This window comes from Phalacrocorax aristotelis, chromosome 1 (genome assembly GCF_949628215.1).
Source record: "Phalacrocorax aristotelis chromosome 1, bGulAri2.1, whole genome shotgun sequence".
Classification (NCBI taxonomy): Eukaryota; Metazoa; Chordata; class Aves; order Suliformes; family Phalacrocoracidae; genus Phalacrocorax; species Phalacrocorax aristotelis.
This window is the reverse complement of record NC_134276.1, coordinates 48,107,823-48,133,894: the sequence shown is the minus strand read 5'-3', so window position 1 is coordinate 48,133,894 and position 26,072 is coordinate 48,107,823.

The window sequence follows — 26,072 nt, the reverse complement described above, 5'->3', positions numbered from 1 at the left end:
GGAGTATGGCACACTCCTGGGTCCACGTCCTACACCCACAAACAGCATTTATGTCTTTTCCAGCTCTGGAATTTACTGCTTTCTGACACATTTTGGTAGAAAACTCGTACAGGCTCCTGCAGCTCAACAGGTTAGCTGGGAAGGTCCAGTTCCTCAGTTGGGAGGTGACATTTCTTTGTGTGAAGTGGTGCCTTCTGAGCAAGGGTTTCTCTTTGCTTCCTCTTCTCTCTGTGGCATGAACAGGCAAACTGACTGAAGGTGAAAGAAGACAGAGTGTACAGTCTTGGCGCTAGTTTTAGACTGACAACTTACCTGGGTGTGCTGTGTGACCATGTTCTATGGGGGTGGTAACTGATGTTGGCTCCCCAAGGACAGGCCTGCAGCAAGGTGCTTCCAAATCAGAAATCCCTCTGCCTGATGCATGGCCATCCTCTTCTTACAAAAGGATTTTTGAAAAGTTATCTCAGACTTTGACCTCATCTTCACCTCTGGGTAGGACTGAGCTTGGGCTCATGAAGCAGAGATTGATTCCTCTCTAGATTTATCTGGCTTAAATATTCCAAGTAAATGTCACCATTGAAAAGGGTACCACCGTGCTGTGGTGAGAATTTGGACTTCAAAATAATCCAAGCATTACTTCCATGATGCCTGGAGTCATTTGAAATTGGAGACCTCCAGACCAAAGAGATGGTTTGGGGCCATATTCAGCACTTTGCGGATCAAATGTGCAACACTGACATATGCCTTGCCTCAAGATGGAGCGCTGGTGTTGAGGAGAAGGTATGACTTCTCAAAGTGACCTTGCCATGCACACACAGAGAATAGATAGGCACCACCAACCCTTCTTCCCACAGCGGTTTCTCTGGAAGAAAACATTGAAGGTACTGGGTCTAGAGAAGCAGATTAAATCTCCTCAGAAAATGAAATCTATGTATTTGGGAAGAATGAACAAATGCCACTTCCTCACCACAACTTTTACCAAGTATGGTAAGTATGGTATGCATATGATATACGTATATATAAAATATACTTTTTATATATGTGTGTGTGCATAAGCATATGGTAAAAATCACAATGGAGAAGTGGATTTATTCTTTGTTCCCAAACACACAGCGATATAGATACATGGCAAAATAAAACAATTCTAAAATGTTTGCTGACTGGAAATAAAAGGGAGAGGGAGAAGTAATACATCTTCTCTATATACTTTATAATTCTGGGAGGTGCTCAGACTGGAGTGATAGGGGTTGTGTAAGAAGCGACATCAATAAATAAATTATAGTTTCACATAAAATTATGGAAATTTGGAATGCATTGTTAAAGTAGTTTGGGAGTTACTGAACAATTTCAGTGAGTTGCTTTATGTTCAGCCACTGGAACTATCTGTCAGTTGAATGACAGCTGTTCTGGTAAACATAAACTACGTTGCTGGTGCAAATATATGTGCTAACAGTGAAAGTAAATGTCTTCAACAGACATAGACAGTATTCCCTATCAATTCATATCACTCATGGTCCTATTATCTCTGCAGAGCAAAAATAGTTATTGCATTTTTATACTTACATGGCAATATTCCTTATTTATGTAATTGCTTAACATCACTTGGGTCTTTCCAAACAAAGTAAATGGTGTCATGATTATTAGAATATCTTCAAATTCACAACCTACTGGAATTTTTACTCCTTGCTGAAAAAAATGGATGCATGAGCTCATCCTGAAAAACAAAGTATGGAGATAATCCATAATTTAAAATACCATATATGAGATAAAATATTATATATTTTGCAGTCTTATTCTATTCATTAGTCTAACTTTTTCACTTGCTTTTAGTAGCATCAATAACAGTTCAATACACTTAGTCACTCCTTGCTATCTAAGTTCTTATGGATCTTTATATTTATTAATAAATTTTTTGTAGTAAAACCAATTTGATAATGTTTGATCATTACCTTTCTACACAGCTGGTTTCAAAACAGTTTGTAATTTTACAAAAGTCCTTACCTCTAGTCATAAGTCTTTAAAAATTTCTTGAAAACCATTGTAATTTCATCAGTATTTCACAAATGATATTAATCTATAATCTTGTTATTACTTATTTGTTCATACTGCTGCATGATCAGTCACCTTCATAACACACTGGCTATTTCTCAGCTGAAAGAATATTACTCTGTGATATATTCTGTGATTCTGTGACCCAATATGTGGGTTTTTTTTTCCTTTGATTGCCATTTGTTAGGTTTTCAGGGTTTAATTTACTGTAATTGTTAGAAAACTCCGTTATTTGAAACCAAATGTCCATCATACTTGTTTAAAGCCTCTTTGATGAATTTAAGGAATATGGTAAAACAATCCTAGAGCCAAGTACTGCACAACTGTAACCAGGAGTCACCTGCGTGTCAGCGACTGAGCATGACTGCCTCCGGCTGCCTGTTGAATTCCAGGGATCGTCAAATGATGAGCGAGTATTTGTCACCCACCTCACATCAATCCCAAGCTGCTTTATAGTTCAATATACTGTACATTAGGTTGAGATTGTCAAGGGAAAAATAGGTATTTGTGCCTTTTCAAGTGTCTAAATCTGATATGGGAAATGCTGGCAACACTGAAGCTCAGGCCTGATCCTAAAAGCACAGAAAACTCAGAAATTTCTGTAGGTGGACGTGTACATCTGCCTAAATCTTGGCCCTGCTATGCTGTATTGGTCACCTTCTTTCAGCCTTTTATTTAGGCCCTTCTGGGAGTCATAAAACAAGAGCTTGCTTGCATGAAGTGCAGGAATAACCAGCTAAGCCTCTGGCCCCTACACACACATATATAGGAGGAGTAATTTTTGTTTACCTTTTCCCCTCATAGCTTCACCATTAGGATAGTGTTGTAGGGTGTGGGCTGTCCTGTTGCAAAGGATGCTGTTGTGTTGGAAAACAGATGAAGATGGATGTATAGACGAGTGGTTAGGAAACTCAGGTAGAAGGCGGTAATGGTTCCCTCTCTGTGTGAAGGAGTGTTTGTTTTATACAAAGTGAAACAGCTTAACAAGAAGACAGAGAGCTTCCAGCCTCAGAATAACTGTTGTTTGCTGATGAAGGCATCCTTCATGCAGGTAGGAGGCATGGATTACTGTCCCTCGGGCAGAGACAGGGGGAACTTAATGCAGTGCCGTTAATGCTCCAATCACTCAGGAGCTGGTCCCAAAGGATATCAAGGCATTCAAGTTTCTGAGCCAAAGATAATACCTATGAGAGGAGAACAGATGCCACCAAGGACTAAGACTTTCTGTTTTTTCTGATAAATGGGATTGTAATCATTACCTATGGAAGAAGCTGCTGGGTTAGATCTCGTGGATGATGAGTAATGACAGTCTTCCTAAGTCCACGATTACTCTGGAATGTAATGCTGACCTCCTTTCTTAATTTCCCCTCTTTTAAGAGGCATATTGTATTTGAATATGTGATTTGGACCCATCTTCATCTCTACCTTCAACTCACTGACATTTTTAATACGTCTTAAATATTCACTCCGAAGAGAAATTCTTTCTCATAGAATATATCCCAGTTATCTGTTCTAGTTCACCTGCCCTTGCTTTATTTTTCACAAAGCAGGGCTGTAAACTTGGTTAGCCTTTGTGGTGGTGCAGCCCCCTGACCTCACCCTGGGCCACTCTGAGATCTCAGGATAAGCCCTACTGTGCTTAGTCACGAGTCCAGTGACTCGAGTGCCAGGCACCCTCGGGCCACACCTGAGCCATCTGCTGCCTGAATTTTATACCAGAATGACTCAGCACGAATTGGGGCCAGAATGGGAAATACTGACCAAGGCCAATCATCTTGAGATCCTACAGACAGCAATCTGAAAGAGAGACCTTTTGAGCTCTCCAGGACCGCAGCAGGATGTGTGACCCAGAACGTCCCCCTGAGCTGGGACACCACTCAGGGCAGATTTTGCGAGGATTGAAGGATCGTCCATTAACGATTTCATGAGGACTCAAAGGCCTGACTTTGCGAGGTTCACTGATGATTGCTGGCACATAATAGTGAAACTCACAAAAAGGGAAATTTTAATCACAGGTTAACCTCTGTGTGTGTGCGCAATTTGATTTAAACTGTTTATCTGCCTGTCTGTGCGTATTTGTGCAATTTGATTTAGAGCTGTTTGTTGGTCTGTCTGTGTATGTGTGCGATTTGATTTAAACCCCATCTGTGCTTATAACCCTGCTGTAAGTTTCGAGTGACCCTTGCCATTCTTGAATCTTTAACTAAGTCACTGTTTTGATTGTAACAAATTTCATTTAACTTCTTTGTGAAATTGGTTGATGCTTAAGAATTACACAACCTAATTTCGTGATCTATCTCAAAACTATTAGTAAATCCTAAATTGCTACTAGACCAAAACCATGTAAAAAAATCTTATTCCATGAGAGCCTTACACCTTGTTTACTCCAGGTACATATTGGTTTACAGCAGGTATACCAAAACTGAAGAAGAGAACCATGGAAAACTCCAATTTGTTATTTATTTATAAACTTGACATTACACGTCATGCAAAATTAAAATCTTCAGCTTGTTCTTGCCCCAGTTATTTAAGAACAGTCTCTTCAGAGCTTTAACAGCCTTTTGCCATAGATGGCACAAATGTGTGCACTTTCCAGCTGCTGAAATATGTTCATTTCTGGCTGTGGCCTTCATTTTATTTATCAGCTCATTCTAACAGAGAGGAAGACACCACCTCTAGCTGGTAGAGTTTCAGAGGCACTGTGTGCAATACTGTTTCACATTTGAAGGGTGTCTATAGCAGACATGAGAAGTCCAGGCCAAGATTGGGGCAGAACAGAAGTATCCTAAGGCAGTCTTGTGTTTAAATGCCCAGTCTTGCTCCGATATTGCATTTACTATGTTTAGGTCTAGGGCAGCCCCAGTTCAGGCAATCTGGAGGCATCACCTCCAGAAGAAGCAAAAAGTAAAGTAAGGATGGAACTACTGGAGGAGTATTTGACTCTGGTAGGAGAGAGGTTTCCCATTTTATAATTATAGGTATAAAAAGTGCTAACTTAGCAAACTGCCATAATTTAGTTTCTACTAAATTGACCTTCCTTTTGGACTTTGCCAGAAGGCTTGATTCGTTAGAGCTCATTGAGTTACTAGAGATATTTGGCTGGAAATTACTACAGGAGTACAAAGTATTCGTGACAGGCTGAATCATAATTTCCAAACTGGACTGTAGCAACTCAGAAGAGATGAAGTTGACTCAGATTTCAGCCCAACTCTGCCAATCCATAAGTGTGTATGTCAAACTACTGTGTTGGAGGGACTAGAAATATCTTGTAAGCATTTCTCCTTTTTAATGTGATGATACTTTTGATGTCTAAATTATGTTCTCTTTCTACTTAAAGTAAGTTTTTACTTCAGTAGTTTACCATAAAATGAACAGAATACCTTTTACTTTCTTTGAACATTAGACTCAAAGATTGCTCTACAAGAATGATTCCTTTTAAGCTTTCATGAACATTTACTGTAGCATCTCACTTAAAAATATTTAAGCATTCTATTAGATCACTGCATGTGACTCCACACTCTTTTTAAATCAAATGTGTCATCTTGTGCTGCTGCCACCTTAGAGACACAGGAGACAGTGCTCTGGAATAGTCAAGGGACATGAGAGTGTGGCCATTATATTTTATACAAGATGTTAAATGATTAATATTTGTAAATTAATGCATTTATATTATATGTGCATGAGACACTCCAAGTCCTGCAAATATATCTGAGAGATACATTTGAAAAAAATGCACCTGACAACTTCTCTTTTCCTACTGGAGTTTATTTGGGCTGGTCAAGTGAAAAAGAAATAGTGGCTTATAAGAATTATAATACACAAGATATAGTGTATTTCTGGGCAATTATAACATGCCTAGGAAGGTGTAGCAAGGCATAAGGCTGAAAGTCCAAATGACTTTACCCACTTGAGAAATGCAATAATTCCCTAGAAATGCACTGCCTGGAGTATATTACTACTGTTATGAAATAGAATTCATGAATAGAAAGAAGGAAAACAGCGAGGAGAGGGACAGGCCTATCCATGCATGTACCGGCTAGTATTAAAGTGGGTATGACATCAGTCACAGCCAATCAAACAGGCTCAGTAATATCCAAAGTGCTACCGACATTTCATAATTAAGTAATGAGACATGACAGGGCATGAATTGTGTTGTATTAATTCTCGCCGAGTGTGTTGTTGTAAGGCAAGAGAATGAAGGCTGGGTGCCATCGGTCCAGCCAACTGTGAATTAATCCTTTCCCATTCTCACAATGGTACCTCTTATTGTGGTTTTATAAAATGTTAATTTTTAAAATATTTATATTGTTAATTAAGTGATGAGTTTCTAAGCCATGATGGCAATCAGCACAATTCTTTCCGTAATTCTGAGCAGTGAATTGTGCTATCCGCTGCTCCCTACTCAGATCCTCCACAGTCAGTCAAACCAGCTGTTTGCTATTGTCCGTTTGCTAATGTATTCTAATATCCTGCCTCTTAATGCCTACTCTCATATCTGCATTCATTTGCATATAAGAAGCATCTAGATATGCTACTAATGGTTAGTGAAGTCCTTTGAGCATATAAAGTGCTATGGAAGTGCTAAATATGGCTTTTGTTTACTATTCAAAGAAAACACTAATGTAGTGAGGGGTACTGTGCATGTCCCTTGTCAGTCAGGACTTTGTTCCGTTCACTGTGATTGGGAGCAGTGTTTTTTAATATTGAAAATAAAGCTTTTGGGGTTTGCGCCTTTGCAAAATTAGGGCAACCATTTTTCTTTGTTAGCAAGTGACTCCCTGTCAGACCCCACTTATTTAAAATATCAATTTTCTATAGTATTCTATATGGTGCTCTACTCTGCTCTTTAGTTTAGTATAGGACATTTTCTTTGGTGATTTGAGACTGACTCAGGGATCTAGTGCTGGTGCTTTACACTGGCAGTAAAGGTTTTGGCTTTGATGTCAATAGGAGCCAATTCATGCTTAATAAACCATTGAATCTCCATTCCTGAACAGGCTGCAGAAGATTTATCGCCATAGGCATCCTGAAAAGTACAGTATGGTTGTTTGCTGCATAAAATCAAAGCAAGCAAAGAAATCCACCTGGGCATTTGTCCATGACTGCCTTTCTGCAGTTATAGCTGGAAATGCTGTTAGTGTATTTAAGTCCCTGGAATGCGACTGAAGGGGCAGAGATGGCCCTATGACATTCATGCATGGGGCAGGGTGGGCTCTTCTTGTCACTGTGACCTACCAAATGTCCATGCCATGAAAAATCAGAGCCAGAGATTACTGACAGAGAGAAAAACTGAAGCTTCACTTCTGCAAAGAAACTGCAGAGATGATGATTGTCATGCAGATTCATATGAAGATAAAAATGCCTAGGCAATATCACTGGAACAGGAGTGAAAATCCTGCACTGGCTAGCAGACATAGATGACATGCTTTTCTGACCCTAATACCGGTTATTTAATTTCATGAGCAAGGACGTGAAGAATTTTCTTGGGTGAACATTAAGCAAACATATACTACTTCAAAATGTTAATAGTAATCACACTTCTACATGTCATTCATACACTTAACTTGTCTCTGACAGTCATTTTCGGAGTGAGCAATTATTTAGTAGCATATAGTAACCCAAACACATAATTGAAACTGGAAGCAACAAAAGGTATTGTCCATATTTGAAACTGCCAGTCTAATTACAGGTAGAAAAGATATAATTACCTGGACTGGAATTGATATTCATTATTGAGATCATCACAGGATTTGAGCCAGGTCATTTATCAATGATGTTCCTGCAAAGAGAAGACGACATTTTTTATCATTCTCATTATTGTATATTGTAATCACACACTTGACGTTAAGTACTTGGTTCCTAGCATTTCATAAAGCCTAGATTTATTTGTAGCTTAAAAGAAAAATGTTTTCTTTTTCACCTAGACACCTTATAGCTTTGTTTCCAAAATCAAAAGATAATTCAAATTTCACAAGTACTTCATTCTGAATGACGTTGAGAGCTGTCCTTGGAGTAAGGAACACAGCAGTGATCAGGTAGATGCTCAGTGGTACATCTTATTGAAAATTATATATTACAGTGAATATAAATATACATACAGGTCCATATACAACCCAAAAGAGATATACAGTGTTATTAAAATAAGACAATATATTACACAAAATTTTTTGAGTAGTTTTTCAGAGGGGTAGGCGCTGATCTCTTCTCTCTGGTGACCAATGACAGGACCCAAGGGGATGGCAGGAAGATGTGCCAGGAGAGGTTTAGGTTGGATATTAGGAAAAGGTCCTTCACCCAGAGGGTGGTGGAGCACTGGAACAGGCTCCCCAGGGAGGCAGTCACAGCTCCAAGCCTGACGCTATTCAGGTAGCACTTGGGCAACACCCTCAGAGATATGGTGTGAAATTTGGGGTTGTCCTGTGCAGGGACAGGAGTTGGACTTGATGATCCTTGTGGGTCCCCTCCAACTCAGGACATTCTGTGATTCTATGATTCTCAGCCCAGCACAATGCAGGACCTGCCTTCATCCAGTCACTTTGCAAGGGCATGAAGCCATTTTGGCTGGAAGCAGGCAGTCATGAAGCAAGGCAATGTGAGAATTTTTGGTAGAAGGAAGAACAATATTTCCTCTCAATATTTGGGTGGTTTAGACCCTCTCAACATCTGAACGGTACCTACAGGTCACCTTCTCTGCTGTGTTTTTTTAGTATGTCCTTTGCAACTAAGTTTAAGACTTGGGCACACTGCCAGTGTAGGGTCATTCTGGTCAAAACCTTTTAGCTTCCATCGTTTACCCTTCTGGGCAAACAAAGTCAGGCAGGTACCTCACAATCTGCAATGGTGGACAAAATTTGTATTTTAACTGTGAATTACTTTACATGTGGCATATAGATACTTTTTAGTAATGGACATGGAGTAAATTATTTAAACAAATAAATTAAAATAAATAGAATTAATACATTTGTAAATATGCATGAGGCCCCATGTAGTTCAGACTAATATGTACTTACTATATATACATTTTTTGCTCTATGAGTTTCTCAAGATTTCATACTTCCCTTACCTTGGTTTTCAGCAGGTTTTGTGGCAAAGTCTAAATGACTGTTAAGGAAAAGAAAACTACCTGGGGTTTTTTTATGGTAGATTTGCACGAGGTTGATTGGTTATCAGTGTGTCAAAATCTATATCTGATTTGGTTTACTATCAAGTGCTTGATAATTTTTCTCCCAGAAACACAACAATAAAAATATTTTTTCTTTTCAAATTCTTGTATATCAGAACAATAAGTAAATATATTCCTCTCCTTAGTGATTTTTTGCTTTCCAAAGTCCACAGCTCGAGTCCATTTCCCATATGTGGGAATCTAGTGCCATTTAAAACACCCTTGGTTTCAGCTTTGACACCTAGAGGGTGATTCAAAAGCTTCAACATAGGTGTCTAATACCATTTAGATGCCTTAGGATATCCTGCCTGGCATCCAGCTGCTGCTTCAGAAGGGCTCCGGTCTCCCACAGATCTTGTCCTGTCTCTGCTAGTCTCATGCAGATGCTGTGAATACCCCAGGATGTTTAAAATTGTGCTAAACGACTGTGCTTAGGCACCTGCACTGCTCCCCCTCATGTTCCCTGATTGCAGCAAGCATTCCTGGAGCAAGCAGCATAGGTTTATGTTAATGTTTCTGTATTTCTAAACGCCCCACGTAGGGGCAATCCATGACTATTCAGGAGCATTTGACAGCCCGTTGTCTTGCCATGAATATTTACATCCTTCTACCTATCGTACAATAAAGTAGGAACTCTCATATTCTCATTTCTTAAACAATCAAAACATACTTGTAGATTAATTTTAATGCACATATTTTTTCCGTTTGAATACATCGTGGTTAAAAGTTCACGACCTTGATGATATCATGCAATTTGAGAAATCACCAACAATGTCCATGGTGATTAAATATTCCACTTTGTAATTATTTTGTAACTTTTGTTCTGCTCTTTGCTCACTCCAAAAATTATCATAAAATTTTGAAAGATGTCCTCAGTGCAGAATATGTCCATAAAATATTAAATATTCAATTTTCCTCTATCATGGCTTGAAAAATTCATAATTACATGATGATCCACATAATAACTCATTCTGAAAAGTCATATATGGCACTCCCCCTGTGACTGAGTTAATAATTTACTGCTGTGTGGGATTTTCACTCTGCACTGTTAGTCTTGGGAACATTTATTAAGCAAATGTTCATTTGCAAAGATCAGAATGTGAATGAAGAGGGTAAGAATTTAATGAGGAGTGACAGACAGGTGAACTGATTCCATATAGTTCTTTACTACAGGAGAAAGCAGATAGCTTTATCTTTCATAGCCTCGATAGACACATGAAATGAAATATAGAAGACGGGGCAAAAGGAAAAAAAAGGTACTTTCCTAGAAGGGCCAATGGAAGGATAAATCAGAGGAACTCATGAACGTTATTCAGACCAGTCGAAATGGCTGTTCATATTCTGTACCGTTGCACTTATATAGCAGCAATATTCAGATGTTTTGAGATCGTTCCCCATTTTTTCAACAGAGTACTTTCTGCATTTAAGAAAAAAATATCAAGTCCAAGAGTATGATATCATCTTATTTGACAGCAGTATACTCCTGGAGAAGCAAGAGAAGACAACTTTTGTATTTTTGTTTCAAAATGCCTTGTACTTTATGGTTATCCTTTATCATTTTCAGATGCAAGAAATACTTGCAAACAATATAATGCAGGAACTGGTATCAAAACTTAATTGGCTTTTTTCAGTAAATAATAAAAAGGTTTGCTACACATTAACCATGTAACTTCTTCATATGACTTTTGGGTGTCATCTAATAAAATGTAAGATAAATGACATTGATGCTGGTTTTTCTTTGTAAAAGAAATTAAAGGGAAAAATGGAATGCTACAGGGAGATTTTATAACTGATTTAGAGTTCAGTTTTGCAAAATATTAAGCATGTTGGTCCTCATACAGCAAAAAGCTAATACACTTCTTTAAAGGTAGATGAGTACAAACTTCAGTGTTTTACTGACTAAGGGACACTTCATTAAACAAGTCACGTCTTCACCAAGACCAAACAAGTCTTTCTCAATCAATTGCCACAGACTGAAATGCATACAGCTATATACTTTCCAATGATATCTAAATATAAGGCCCCAAATGCTAGGATTTATACCTTCTTATACACAAAAAAGGTGTTGTGTCATATGTCCTGACTGACATTGGGCAAAACTGGGATTTCCAGTTGGGTTACTTTATGAATTTCCTTTCATTCCAATATGAATGTTTTTCATTGGATTTTTCTTCTCCATTAAATTTTAAATTTTCTAAAATATTTTTGGCCTCCAGGGCCCTGAAATATAATTTTTGAAAACAGCAACATTTATTTCTGAGATAATTGCCAAGAGGAAAACAATTCTCATGAAGATGGGAGTTATTCTTTGGGTGTGTTTTGTTTGGTTTTTTTTAATTTCTTTTTGGGTGTGGTGGATGATTATATAATCAATGCACAGTACATTTATGTTTTGAAAAAGGAAATAGTACTTCAAGGGAGATGTGGGGACAAAACTATGCAAAATATAAATTTTTGAAAAAGGTGAAAAAATGATTTTTGTTTAAAATTTACACATTTTGAAAGAGAATTTTCAAACAGTTGTTGTCAGCATCATTTTACTGGATATATATTTCCCTGGATATGAAGGTTTCAGCTGAGGATGACTGAATTTGTTTTGGCACTTGTTTTGATTACAGCTTTTAATTTTCACAGGGCAATCCATGGCTTTGTTGGAAATGAGACAGAGGCTGTGGCCTAAGTTTCTGATGGGGAATCCCAGCTCCCATCCTTTACTAGCAGACATTTACCTGACAAACTTAAAAATGAACAGACAGACACAGGAAGAATTTCATTTAGTCACTCAGTGCAATGACTGTCACCTACACTTAAAAGTGCAGGAACCTTTAAAGAGAAATTAGAAATGCTTATTTCTCCCAACTGGCTAGGCAAGAACCTGACAGCGTTACACTCTGGTATAGAATTCTGTGCCATTTATATCAACATAGGGTCAGATAAACTCAATCTCAGTGACCAGAGCACAGAAAATAGGGGAGTTTGAACAGAAGTTCAGAGTTTGTGAAATGCACATCCTTCATTTATCCTTCAACAGAATGTAATATGAGAAAGTAATGAAGATGACTGAAGAAACAGTGAAGATAACTGGGAGAAGGAACATAAATAGTTGCGAAAACTGACAAAGGTAACTAACTCATGGAAATCACATGTCCTTTCTTAATGATTTAATTAAGTTACCTAGAAATGGGACCTTTTGTTTTCAGGTTATTCCAAATTTTTTTTCAAGGATCAGCTTGGAAGGATCTTACTTAACTTTCTTTTTGACATGGCTCTGTCATGTCAAATAGGAAACTATGGACAAGGTTTGGTTTTAATGTAAATTTCTGGGATATATTCAAAGAGGATGAACTGAGATATCATAAAGGGAGAATGAGGTGACATTGAGACCTGGAGAAAAAAATCAGATTAAGTTTAATCACACAGGCTCAAGATATAAAAAGATAATTTTTCCTAGAGCTTATTGGTTAGTTATGACAGAGATGGGAAGGACCTATTCACTGACTGCAAGAAAAGAAACTCATTTGATCAAAGACAGATGTATGCCATTACAGTCAACTGGGAGAAATAGGCAGCACTTTTATGGCATAGTCCATTTTATCCTGAAATAGATATTTGGCAAGATTAGTGATTCCTGAGTGCCTTTTCCTCTAAATAGACCATAAAGGAACCCTAGGTTGGCTACTTAGATACATCTGTGTGAGATCAATTTCATCTGAGAGAACTATAAGCTGCAAAGGTGAAGTGGCCAGGAAAAAGAAAAGCAATCCTAAGGTATGTGTGTTGTGGTATTCCTCAATAAAGATAAAAAAGTGTCAATGCCTTTGTACAAAAGGGAGGTAAAAGCTTGTCTGCAATAGCCTGGACTGTTTTGATTATTCATTTTCTGGAAAGAGTAAGTTCCAACTGGAAGAGATGTAGCAAAAGTTTACTATGACAGATGAATCGGGAGTCTACGTCATGGTTCATCAGAGGTTAACAAACACTTTTAAAATGAAAGCGTAACATTTACAAATTTACCATCATTTCAGCAAAGAAAAAATGGATAAGAAGGGAGGTAAGAATTACAGCCCTGGTTGGGGGAACAACTTTTTACCCCACTCCTTTAAATGAGGTCCCGTGAGAGATGATGGGTGGTAATGCCAATTTCTTCACCTTCTCCCCAGGTCCAGCTCTTGTTGGAGTTGCCCCATATCTTAAGAGGAACAATATTCCTAACTTCAAGACCCATATTACTTATTAACCAGAGAATCCTAACCCCTGCTATGCTGAAGTCCCTCCATTACCAGCCAGAGCTTATCCACATTTATCCCATTTATGGCAGATAATAGCTTTTACTGAATTTGTACTCCTAAAACAATTCACACAAATAGAAAAGAATAACACATTCATGAAGAGACAAGCATATGATTGTAAAATAACACTGGGTAGAAGCTGTAAAAAAGGATTGTGTGATGTCATGGATACCTGGTCATGAGACTCAGAGATCCAAGAGTCCTCATTCACCCCCATTTCTTACGTATGTATTTTAAAAGTTACTCTTACATCTTAGATATACATATTTTTAAGCGTCACTGCTGCAGACAACGTTGTTGGAAGAATGTGGCATTAAAGGAAACAACCAGAATTTGTAAAATATAATGCAGTTTCTGACAGCTTTGATGGGTAAAGATTAAAAAAAATGTTGGTTGAATTTTATGTAACCTTATTTGAAGACTTTAAACTTACTTGCTTGAAGGGCTTCTCCAGATATAAACTCTTCTTCAGCAAGCCCCTTTTCCTCAGCTGTTTGCATCTATGGAGAAAATTAAATCCAGCTGAGTTTCATCTTTCAAAATAATTTTGATTATTTGCTTTAGGTCTATTTTCAATGAGACTTTACTGAAAGGAGATTGGGTTTTTTATGCACAAGATATGGATTGGAAAGAAGAAAAAGTTGAGTTTGATCCTGAAATTTTGTCATGAGTACTCTGTGTAAGATAGGGCAAGGACACACTCTTCTTTCCTCTGCAGACTGGGAGCAATAATAACTACCAACCCCTATATGAGTTCTGAGTGCTAGCTTTTGCTATGGGAATAACATCATTCAGACTAGCTAGTTGTCCTGCCTCCTCAATCATATGAATTGTCCCATCCGATGATTGGTGCAATTTAGTCTTTTGCTGCCAAGCCTGGGATTCACCCCTAGATTAAGATACCTGAGCTAAGGTGTCTATGTGAAGGTGTCTTCCTGCAAGCTAAGTAGCTAACTCCCATCACAGTCAAGGACACCCAGAGCTTGATTCAGTTGCCTGAATACAGATGTTTATAGATGGGGCAATTATGAAACAGACCTATGGCAGGCTTGTAACCTTCTGCAGTAACAGATGAAGGTCATGCCCCACAGCATGTGGCTGTATGAGGCCAGCAGAATTGACTCCTGTTGTGGTTTAGCCCCAGTCAGCAACTGAGCACCACACAACTGCTCACTCACTCCCCCACCCCAGTGGGACTGGGGAGAGATTTGGAAGAGCGGAAGTAAGAAGGCTCATGGGTTGAGACAAGAACAGTTTAATAATTAAAATAAAATAGTAATAGTAATAATGGTAATGATAATAATAATAATAATAATAATAATAATAATAATAGGAAAAAAAAAAGAGAGAGACAAGAAACCCAGGGAAAAAAAAACAAGTGATGCAACTGTTCACGACCCACTGATCAATGACACCAGTCCCTGAGTTGTGATCACTGCTTGCCCCAGCCAACTCCCCTCAGTTAATACACTGAGCATGGCGTCATATGGTGTGGAATATCCCATTGGCCAGTTTGGGTCAGCTGTCCCGGCTGTGTCCCCTCCCGGCTTCTTGTGCACCCGGCAGAGCACGGGCAGCTGGAAAAGTCCTTGACTAGTGTAAGCACTACTTAGCAACAACTAAAACATCAGTGTGTTATCAACTTTTTTCTCATACTAAATCTAAGCCACAGAACTGTACCAGCTACAGTGAATAAAATTAACTCTATCCATGACAACTCCCAAGATAACAATAGTTGAAGGAGTCTGCAAAACTGTTCAGCCCACCCTGAAGTAGTAACCTGAGTTGATGTAAAGTAGTACTTGCTCTGCAAACTCTCTCTCCAGACTTTATCAACTGCATAGACCAGATCTCCATGCTTAGCTCACATACATTCACTCACATGAAGGCTCCTAAATTCAGAGGTCTTAATTTTAACCTGAATCTGACTCCTCAGGCCTAATTTAGCTGCTTCAATACAGGTGTCTAAATAAAGATGTTTCAAGCTGGACTGCACTTGAGATGCCTCAGGATATCCTATTCAGTCTCCAGCTTCCACTTAGCAAGTGCCAGGTTCGCCCATAAGTTCTGTATCAGGTTTACTACCTTCATGCACATGACTCTAGGTTTGATACTTTAGGCTGTGTTAAGTGGCAATAGATACCTATACTTAGACAATTAAATCAAGCCTTTAGTGTTTCTTGGTGGGTATTTCAGAGGAAAAGGGGGGAAAAAAAAACCTTGGAAGAGAAAAACCTGGATGTCAGATGGCATAAACAGTGAAAATAAGGACTTGTAACATTTTTAAATAATTTCAAAATTCTATTTTTTGTTTTTTTGTTTTAATTCATTACCATTAAAAAGAAATAATACAAATTTCCAAGAGATGTCAATGTTGAATATTTTCTTTTCTGGCACAGTGTCAAAGAACACCACAAGTTTTGTGTCTTGTCTGTAAAAAAACATTTTCTCTAAACAGTTTTAAATTGCTGCTTTCAAGAGGTTGTTTCATTATGCCATTCAGGTACTCATGTAGTACAAAAGAACAGCAACCGGTCAGATCTCCCTAGTAGGAACAAAATCGGTTCAGATGCTTTTATTCCACCTTATAAATGGCTTCGCACATAGAGCCCCTGCCAGAACTTAATGCTTTGGGCTTTCTGCATGTAGTAGTGGATGGTGCCTTGGGGCCAGAGTTCAGAACATCACTACTGAGCTTTAAACTCTACCAGGGGCCAAAGGGAAAAAGTAAAATGTCACAATTAGCATTTGACAGCTCCAGTCATTTGTTAAATGTGGAGGGAAACTGGGAGAAGTAGGAAAAATAGGCTTGTTGATTTTATTGGGGTATTTTTATTTATTCTGTGGCATTTTGCAATGACATATACAAACAGAAGTTTTGTAAAGGCCTATTGAAAGTTCTGATTGCATGTGATATAGTTACAAGAGTATCTGGAACTTGGGCATAAGAATGAAATAAACATGTAAATACTCATTAGAATTAAAAAAACCCACTACTGTTAATAGGGCAATAAGAGCAATAAACTACGTAGTATAGATAAGCTTGAAATATTTATAACCTAGATAGCAAAAAACTTCTTATAGAAACTGTCCTTATGTTAGTGAAGCCACACTGAATTTTCCAAGATATTTGTCAAGTTAGTTAGTCCTTGACAATGTTATGATTCCCGTGATACTACAATGATAACTAACATACTAAGGATATTCTGAAGCATCTAATCAATGGATTTAGTTTACAAATGCATGTGAAAATTACATAGCTGAGGGGAAAATATGTTCTGGGAGAAGATCAGATCATTTATTCAGAAATGCTCTCTGACCCCTGCTCTGTAGTTTGTTTCTATCACACCAGATAAGGAACCTATTGTCAGTATGGGATCGGCCAAGCATTTAGAAAGTTTATTTGATAATTACTATTAACCCATGGTATAGATTTTCCTTTCCTATATGCAGTGTCACAATATTTCCAAGAACTTTAACGATTATCATAAGACTATCTAGACCAGCTAAAGAACAAGTATCTAATTGGCTTATCTTTATCACTGGTTTAACCTAACAAGTTACAGACCAGATGATTTAAAATTACAATCCACTTTCAAGCTCATAACTCACTTTATCTAAAAAAACTATCAGAAAAAAATCGTCACTGGCTTCCTAAATTTCCTTGCAAAAAGTAGCTAAATAAAAAATGCTGCTAAATACAGTAATAAAAGAATGGAGGAGCTCAAAGGTCATTTAGAGCATATGGACATGCTTAATGAAAAAGCTCCACTCAAATGTTTTTAATCACCTAATAGAAATATTCACATGATGAAAAACTGTCAGTTCTGAAATACACTAAAGGATTTCTTCAAATTACGTTGCACTGAATTACTCTCTTTGACAACCTAAATCTTGTTTTCCTTTGATCTTCTGATAATGCCAACACATATTTTTGAGGGGTCTGGCAAGAAACACACAGAGGATCCTCACTTGCCAAAATCAATAACATCCATTCCCATGCCTGAGAGACAGAAATGCTGGATAATAACAGAAACTTGCTCACTGGAGGCTGCAGGAACACTTGTTTGTGCCTAGTTCAGTACACCAGAGTGACTGCTGAAGAACGATTCAGCCTGGTAAAACTCCTACGTCTAGCACTGTCACGCTCGGTTTCTGTATCTGCCAAATCCAGTAAAGGTTGATTATGCAAGTTAGCCCTGCCTGAGGGCTTGTCTATCCTGAACACTGAAATTTCCAAAACAATTCTATTGCTCTCTTTCGTGAATCAGTCTTTGTGCTCTGTTTCTTCAGTTTTACTTTTCACCTCATTCTTCATCTCCTTTTTGGCTTGTAACGTCTCTTTGGTACATGCAGATCCAAACATATCTTAACATGCAATGCAGAGCCAAATCCATGCACTTAATTTATGAAGGGTAAATTATATTATTTCCCTTTGTATATGAATATTTTTTTTTCTGTGTTAACATGAAATAAGTTTGGCCAGGGTGCAAAATCTGTCTGTTTTCCTTGCAGCTTATTTGTTATGTTGGGGTTAAGAGCCATGAGCAGGGTTCTGTCAGGTTACCACAGGTAAAATAAAGTATGATTACGTGGAAAAATCTTCCTTATTATGAATATCATAAAATAAAACTTGACAAAGTTAGCAAACACCTGAGAGCTATTGGCTTGCACTATTGCATTTAATCCTCTTGTCCATATTTTTAGAGTAGAGCTTAAGGATGTGACCACTTACTACCTTGTATAAGAAGCCCAGCCTCATTCTGTGCATAGTACAATAGTGCTCCATGAATGAAGAGCTGTTTGGTGTTTTTTCTTCTCCTTGTGCCACATCCATGGGTCAGAAGATGGAGTTCCAAATTTTCTTATGGGATTTCTTATGCTGCCCACCCCTACGTGGTGGCATACTTTGGAAATGCGTTCATTTGTATTTGTAATTGTTCTCTGAATGGAGGGGTGCTTTACCAAGTGAGACCTGATTAAAGTGTCCAGTAATCTGAGATGCCTAGGATCTGCTGTTTTCAAACATTTAGCCTTTACCACACTCTATTTTCTAAGCACAGTGATATTTGATTGTATCTGTGAATGACCAGCTATTATACAGATCAGGCGTCTTTCCTTTCTGCCTTTACTTACTCCAGCACCTGTTACTTCTCCTTATTCAGATTTTCATCCAATCGTTGGCACCAGGTTCTCTTGTGCCTTTCTTAGTTTCTTACACCTATCACTTTCCCCAGTCAGGTCTAGCTCTTCATTTACATGCTGGCTTGTTCTCAGGTGCTCTGCCGCCCCCCATTAGTTGTGCTCATTCTCCCTGATTTACCAATTTTTCTCTGCCTCCAGCTCTTGGCCAACCTGTTTACTCACCTTCATTTGTTTCAACACTGTTCTAGATGTCTTGTCTGAATAGTCTTAGCTTCAGCCATCCAGCTCTTAAACAAGTCAATGTGCCAAGCAAGTCATCATAACTCTTGTTTTCACAGAATCACAGATTGGTAGGGGTTGGAAGGGACCTCTGGAGATCATTTTGTCCAACCCCTCTGCTTGAGCAGGGACACCTAGAGCAGGAGGCACAGGAATGCATCTAGGTGGGTTTTGAATGTCTCCAGGGAAGGAGACTCCATAACCTCTCCGGGCAGCCTGTTCCACTGCTCTGTCACCCTCTGTTACTTTTTGTTTGGAGTAGACTAGTGGAGCTTGTTGCAGCAGTAGGAGGTTCTCAAATAAACTCTGAAGAGGTCTGAGCTGGGAATTTCTATTGCAGCTTTCCAAAAGTTTATAAAATGCCCAGGTGGGAACAGATGCTCACATAGAGCACTAAAGGTTCATTAGCATTGCCTAACAACGTATCTTTCCTAGCTTTGCTCTTAGAAACTCTTGAAACCTTCACCAGGAAAGAAAAAGAAAAAAAAAAAAAAAAAGGGTAAAAAATTCTGGGCTTAGCCTAAATGTGTTCACTGCTTACAAACACATTTAGACTGAACAGTTAGAGACTGGCAGATATTGCGCTAACAAAGAATGAGCCTTTGCAAGAAATGTGAACTCATTTTCCCATTTTAGGGGCAACAGCCCCTGACTACAATTGTTAGACAGTAGCTCAGGGCTTAAAAGTTGGAGAAACTGAGTCTATGAGTTTAGAAAGGGAAGGGAACCAACTAGCACAGAATAGAATATTTCAGTTGGAAGGGACCTACAACAATCATTTACTTAATTTGCAATTTGATTTTTGGAAGAACTGTGAGACTGAGATGTCAGGTATGACAAGATATGAGGACAGTATTAGCCAGCTGATTTTACTGCAGAAAAACACTGCATCCACATCCCTAACGGTGCACAGCCTCAATGGCCATGGGACTGCAATACAGGGACAACAAGGCAAGAGGGAAATTGTAGCTTTTATGTAGTATAGAGCTAAATTCCAGCAGGACTGGAATAAAATTCCTCACACTGTGTTTGACATTGCTGGCTGATTTGTGATGATGAACATCTTCAAAGCAGAGCACGTGGAGCATGTAGGTCTGCAGCCACATAAGCTCTTTTTGTCCTAAGGACTAATTGAGACCTCCAAGCAGGACATGGTCCAGGAAAGGACAACTCTGCAGTGCTCTGTTTTCTGCAGAGCTCCCTCGAGTAAATCTGATTTACCCAAGCTTGGCACTGAGGCCAGAATCAGATCCCCATTGTACAATAAACAGTGCTATTAAATGATTCATGTTTTATTTCAAGGATTCTCTTTCCAGGGGTAATACTAGGTTAGTCATACGTTTATGACTAACAGCATACAAAACTAAATAAATTTCTTCCACGTAATAGGATAAAGCAGTTCTGGTAAGCTAAAAGCCAGTTGTAAAGTACAGAAAATCAATGGAAATGTGTAGATGTAATGGGTTGATTATGTATGTTATAATGAAATATATATTTTGAAGAAGGCAGGAAAATAATTTATATATGTCATTGTGGAGATCTACTTAGAAACTTTCTATGTATATTTATCTTATATTTTCCAGAGAAAGGTTTTATTAGGCAAGCCCAAATATTTAGACAAAAAAAAATCATTTAGGGTGCATTTGAGGTTTGATTCAAGTTTTCATACGCTGTTTACATTTTATTTTTGGAATTCTGGAATTTTGCAAAATTAGTCCCAGTTAAGAGATTTTTGATTAAGATTTATTTTAAAATATAAAAAGAAAAATATATTGCCTGTTGTAAAATGTAAAACTTCCTACTTCTGTGGAGTTGGCCTGTGTTCTACAATTCACATGGTTATAGGTATAGGTCACAGAACTGTTTCTAAGAAAACTCCTCACAAAATATGTCATCAGAGGCTCCCTACCCCTTTTTGTTCTTGCAAGCAACCCATCTTCATATTTCTGGAATAATTGAGGCAGAGTTCCTGCAGAGAGCAGCCTCATTGGCCCCAAAAACAACTGTAATTCCTTTCTTGAGCTTCAAAGGAGGGAGGAGTCCTGTGGAAAAAGTAACAGGAAATAATAGTAAAGAAATTATTGATTATCCAAATCTCTCTACTTAATGAATTCTTAGTCTGTTGGTCTTTATATTGACTCCCAAAAAGGCAGAAATAAATTCAGTGTCAGCCAGGCTGGTCAAGTAATTGAGGTCAGAAAATGTATACACAAGTGGTAAAGATCAATATCTTATGTACAATGTACAAACAGTAAGATTTATACCTCTAATGGAAACATGAGATATGTATAAATTGGATACCGATATGTATATATTTACATAGATGCGTATGCATATGTGTAACTGGATATATACGTTCAAATACATGTAAATGTTTCACCAAGCTTTTTATATAGAATATTGCCATAAAATAAGCTGTGCTTCCAAAAGGAAAATATTTTGTAAGATATGTAAACTGCAGTCAAGGCTGCATTGAACTACTCAAAAACTATTTGGTTAAAGGGTAAATACACCTTGTACCTCATAATGAAAATCTTATAGGTAGAGGTGGAGATTAACACTGCAGGCTGTCTGCAGAATATTAATAAAATTCAATATATTTTCTAAAAGGTATAATTTATATTTTGTGGAAATGAGTCCCTTTTCTAATAAAATTCTTCTGTCCTTCATTCTGTTCATATAATTTTTCTATAAATCATCCTGTAGGAATTTTTTCTAAATATTCATCTCAGAGAGAACCTATTTAAATAAGCCCTCTTAGCAAGATATTTCAGAATTAAAATTACACCATGAGCAATACTTTATCCAATATGCTTCCTTCTATAGAATTTCTTTGTGATTAAAACAATATTTTGTAGAATTACATTATGTTAAAATAGCTGATCTGAGGTGATGCTTCTAGTATATAAATACTATGTAAAAAAGATCAACAAATTATCCTTAACCATTTTAATTTAACCATTCTCTGAACCTGTGCAAAAGTAGCTGATTTTCTCTCCACATCTACATATATAGTGAAAAAAACCTAAGGGCATTGCACTCAGCTTCACCACAATGAAAGAATAAGAAAGGAGAAAAGTGCTGCTGGTTATACTTTATTTTCTTGGATTTGCAGTAAACTAGAACATTATGCTCTTTGTAGTCATGGAGAAATAAAGTCTGTGATGTCCCTGGAATTCTTGGGGAGGTTTGATCAAAAAATGGGTAAATTGTATTTTTAGAGAAAAAGGCTGGAACCAAAGCAAAAGAGAAAACCTGTCACCATTTGCTAGATGGAGAAAGCTTATATTCCAATTCTGGGTCATATTTTGTAGTGCCTTCTCAGTCCTTGGGTTAGGTAATTGCCTGAAGCAGGAGAGGACTTCCACACATACACAACTGCTTTTCTGAATTAAGATTCACTGATGAACTGAATTATTTTCATCAAAAGATGGAAAACAAGCAGTAAATGAAGGCTAAAATTCTAGAATTGGGCCCAAAGCTTTCTTTTCTTCTTTAAGTTCATACTTCCACAACGTACAGAAGTGCACAGAAGTAAAGGTAAAGGTCATATTGAATGGAAGAAATGACATTTTTGCCCATGTTACACAGAAATCCTACTAGATAACATATTTGTTGCTAAGATAAGTTTCCAGGAAACTTGGAAACTCAATATAGTAATGGTCTATATGCATAACTTTGCATCTACAAAGAACTGTTAAATCTTGCAGGGAAACAGACTGATGCATAAGGAAAGGCAAGCTAATGTTTAACTACACAACCTGCACTATAGACTAACACTTCTGCTGAAGCTAGATATTTGGTCAAGGAAAATGTCATTACTCGGCTATAGCCTAGTATATTTATATCTAATTTACTACATATAATAACAACACATAGCAATATGTAGTGGTATATAATGATACACACACGCACACATATACATCTATATACATCTATTGTATATATACATGTATATATACATGTATACATCTATTACTTCTAGACAGTATACCAAACAGCTTATTACAGTCACTTCTACTCTCAGTGAGGCTAAATGTTCACCTATTCCCGTACCTAGCGCCTGTAAGAATGGCCAATAAAGGAAGAAATTTGACAGTGGCTGTGTGCCAGATGTAGATTAAGCTGCTTCTAACATAAGCTTCCACACTTTCTACTACTAGTTGTAGAATTGTTCCCAGATTGCTGGCCTGTAGGTCATGGTACAGAGCGACATAACACATTATGGGCCGTCCAGGATTCATCCACATACAAGCTCGTTGTTTCAGGATACCTTTTCAATCAATGCAAAGAATAAAACTCTTCCAAGGTAACATTCATTTAATCTAAAGTAAGCATTTAAAATAAGTCAGATGATCCTTCCTGAGGAGTGTGATAAAAGAGTTAACTCCTGACCTGAGACTGCCAGGTAACAGTCTCTCGAAGGGGCATGGGCAGGATATCCAAAGGAGAAGAACAACTAATTCTACAAACTTGTATTTGACAAGCAAAGAACACCTGGACCCCCCAGAATTCACATCAAGTTAGGGTTTTTTCTATCATTACTGTAGAAAGCCCAAATGTTTTTGACATCCAACCCCATTCTGAGTAGTGTTATATTCTGGGCAGTGTCCTTGTGTGTAATTATACAGTGCTTGAAAACATCTCTTGTCAGATGAAGATCTGTCCCTATCAGCTCTAACTTACCATCCTCTGGCTCTTGCATTATGATATAGAGCAAAAAGATATGACCCACATTCATTCTCTCTACCTTTCTTTATTTTATTGACTTTAAAGGTATAGTCTCGTCTTTCTAAAGAAGAATTTACATCTTCACTCTTGTTTCTGAATTTTTATAATCTAAAGGTTCTTTACTGAACATTTTCTAAGGTGCTACACTGCTGCTGCTGCCAGAAGTATCCTACCTACATGGGGCTGGTAGATTTGACCTAGGATGTATGGTATACCTGTGCAAGAGCTGAGAGGTTGGATAGGGTACATTTGAGCATCTGAAATGACACTAGATGTCCCTGTTTAAGCAACTGAATCCCAGAATTAGATGTTCAAATCAGTTGCCATCACATAGGAATCTATCTACAATTTAGATGCCATAAAAAAGTCTCACACATCCACAAAGTGCTGCCAGATATCACATAAAATCTTCAGTAGATGTGTCCGCCTCTGGAAGAGCAGCTTGAGGTGAAGTGGAAAACACCAGGTCTCTCAGACATCATTGAATGTTAATGTATTGACAACTAAATTGAGCCCAGAATCCCACCCCTAATTTAAAATTAGGTAAATTCTGAGTGGTTTAATTCAATTTCCTTCCAATGTGCTTTTCTCCTGAGCACACCATCCTGCTAATTTTTTTGCCATCAGAAGTGCTAATCTTCTGCTTCCTTTTCTTTTTGACCATAAAGACAGGAAACCATGACCATACAAACTTATGAGAAATAGATCAAAATATAGTGAAGATCACAATGGGTATCATTGTTCTTTGTGGGAAGCATGAAATGCTTCAATCATTACTTTAAACAGTATCTCAAAATACACAGTGTGCATTGTCTAGATGAAAACTTGTACATTGAGATAATTAATGTTTTGGCAGTGTCCAGTGACAGCCTATTCTTGAAGGTTTTTGTTTCTGTTTTCATCCTTGCATATCATGAGAACCAATTATGGCTTTGATGTGCCTAATCTGGAAGAAAATATTTCTTCTAGGAAATATTTTAAGAGCCCTTTAAGATTCATAACTTTTCAGTGATTCAATATTCTTGTCTGTTTTAAAACTCAGTGTACCCTTCAGCTTTTTGACAGGCGCTGAATTTTAGATTTGGCAGATTTGGGTTCTTTTGTAGAGTGTTTCTCCTAGCTATATAATTTCAGTTTAAATAATAATACTTAGGTTGTTACCTCAAAGTTATTATCTTACTCTTTAGGGACTAGTAGGAAAAAAATCTGAATTCTAAAATTTGTATTACCATTTTTAATTTGTTATCCATAATGGATTAGAGAGTCCTGTGAAAAGAAGTTGCAAAGTTTAATTTTCTTTCAGGTTCCTATTTACGCTGAGTAACATTCACTGTGATTGCTCATGGAATAGTATTTTACATGCCACAAATATTATGCCCTTTAATAATTTCCTTCCTGGAAGGCATCTTAATAAGGCATTCGGTGTATGATGAAATATTTCAGGGGCTGATTAGCTTATATTCCAAAAGGCAGAGGTAAAATGTAGCATTAGTTTTTCCTATGCCTGTGGAAAACTGCCAGGTCCTACCAGCATGTCTGATTTCCCAAAAACATAAGCCTTTTCAACTCAGTCAATGTTCCCTCTGTACAAGGAAGCAGAACCGTTCCTACTTCTCGCTTTCCTTCAGGGACATGCTGTGGGTAAAAAAGCACAATTATCTAAGAAAGCTGTTAAAGAAATAATTCAGTCCCTTGGTTCCTTGGGTGACTGGAAGAGACCTTCAAATGACATACTTAATTTCTTTCAACTTCCTTTGTTAGGCTTGGCTACGTTCAGAAAGTTAAAAAAAAAAAGAAAAAATATAAATGTAGACACTTCACTGAAACACTTACGTTGGGAGCGCTAATACTTGGGGTGTTCCATATAACCAATACGTACGCAAGCTATGCAACCTATTCAAATAATCCACTTCTTTATTTTTGTGGCTCAGCTTTGTAAGATGCTGTTTGGCCTCAGTTCCTCCTGGGCCTTATCCATTCTCTGTGACAGACTTCCACCATCTCAAACTTAGCCTTTATTCTGCAAGATGAGGTACAATAGCTGAAACATAGCCATATATTCCCAGCTCAGTTGCACCCCAGGCAGCCTCAGGTCTTGTGCCACATCTCTCAGCTATATAGGTGCAGTGGCTTTAATACCCTAAACTAGCAGTAGCAGACCAAGTTTATGTTACTGAATCCACCTCTACATTGAGTTTATATCTGTCTTTGGGAGGCTTTCTGACATATGTTAAACCATTTAAAACATTTTCCCCAAGGTAATTTGACTGTTCTTCAGTAACTCCTGCAGTCATCCTGACTTTATGCAACTTTCTGTTTGTTTGGCACACTATAAATTCATTCACTTTTTTGTTTGTCTATTGCTCTGAGCACCGTCTTTTCTGGGGATCATACCAGATCTGTCACCCCATACCTGA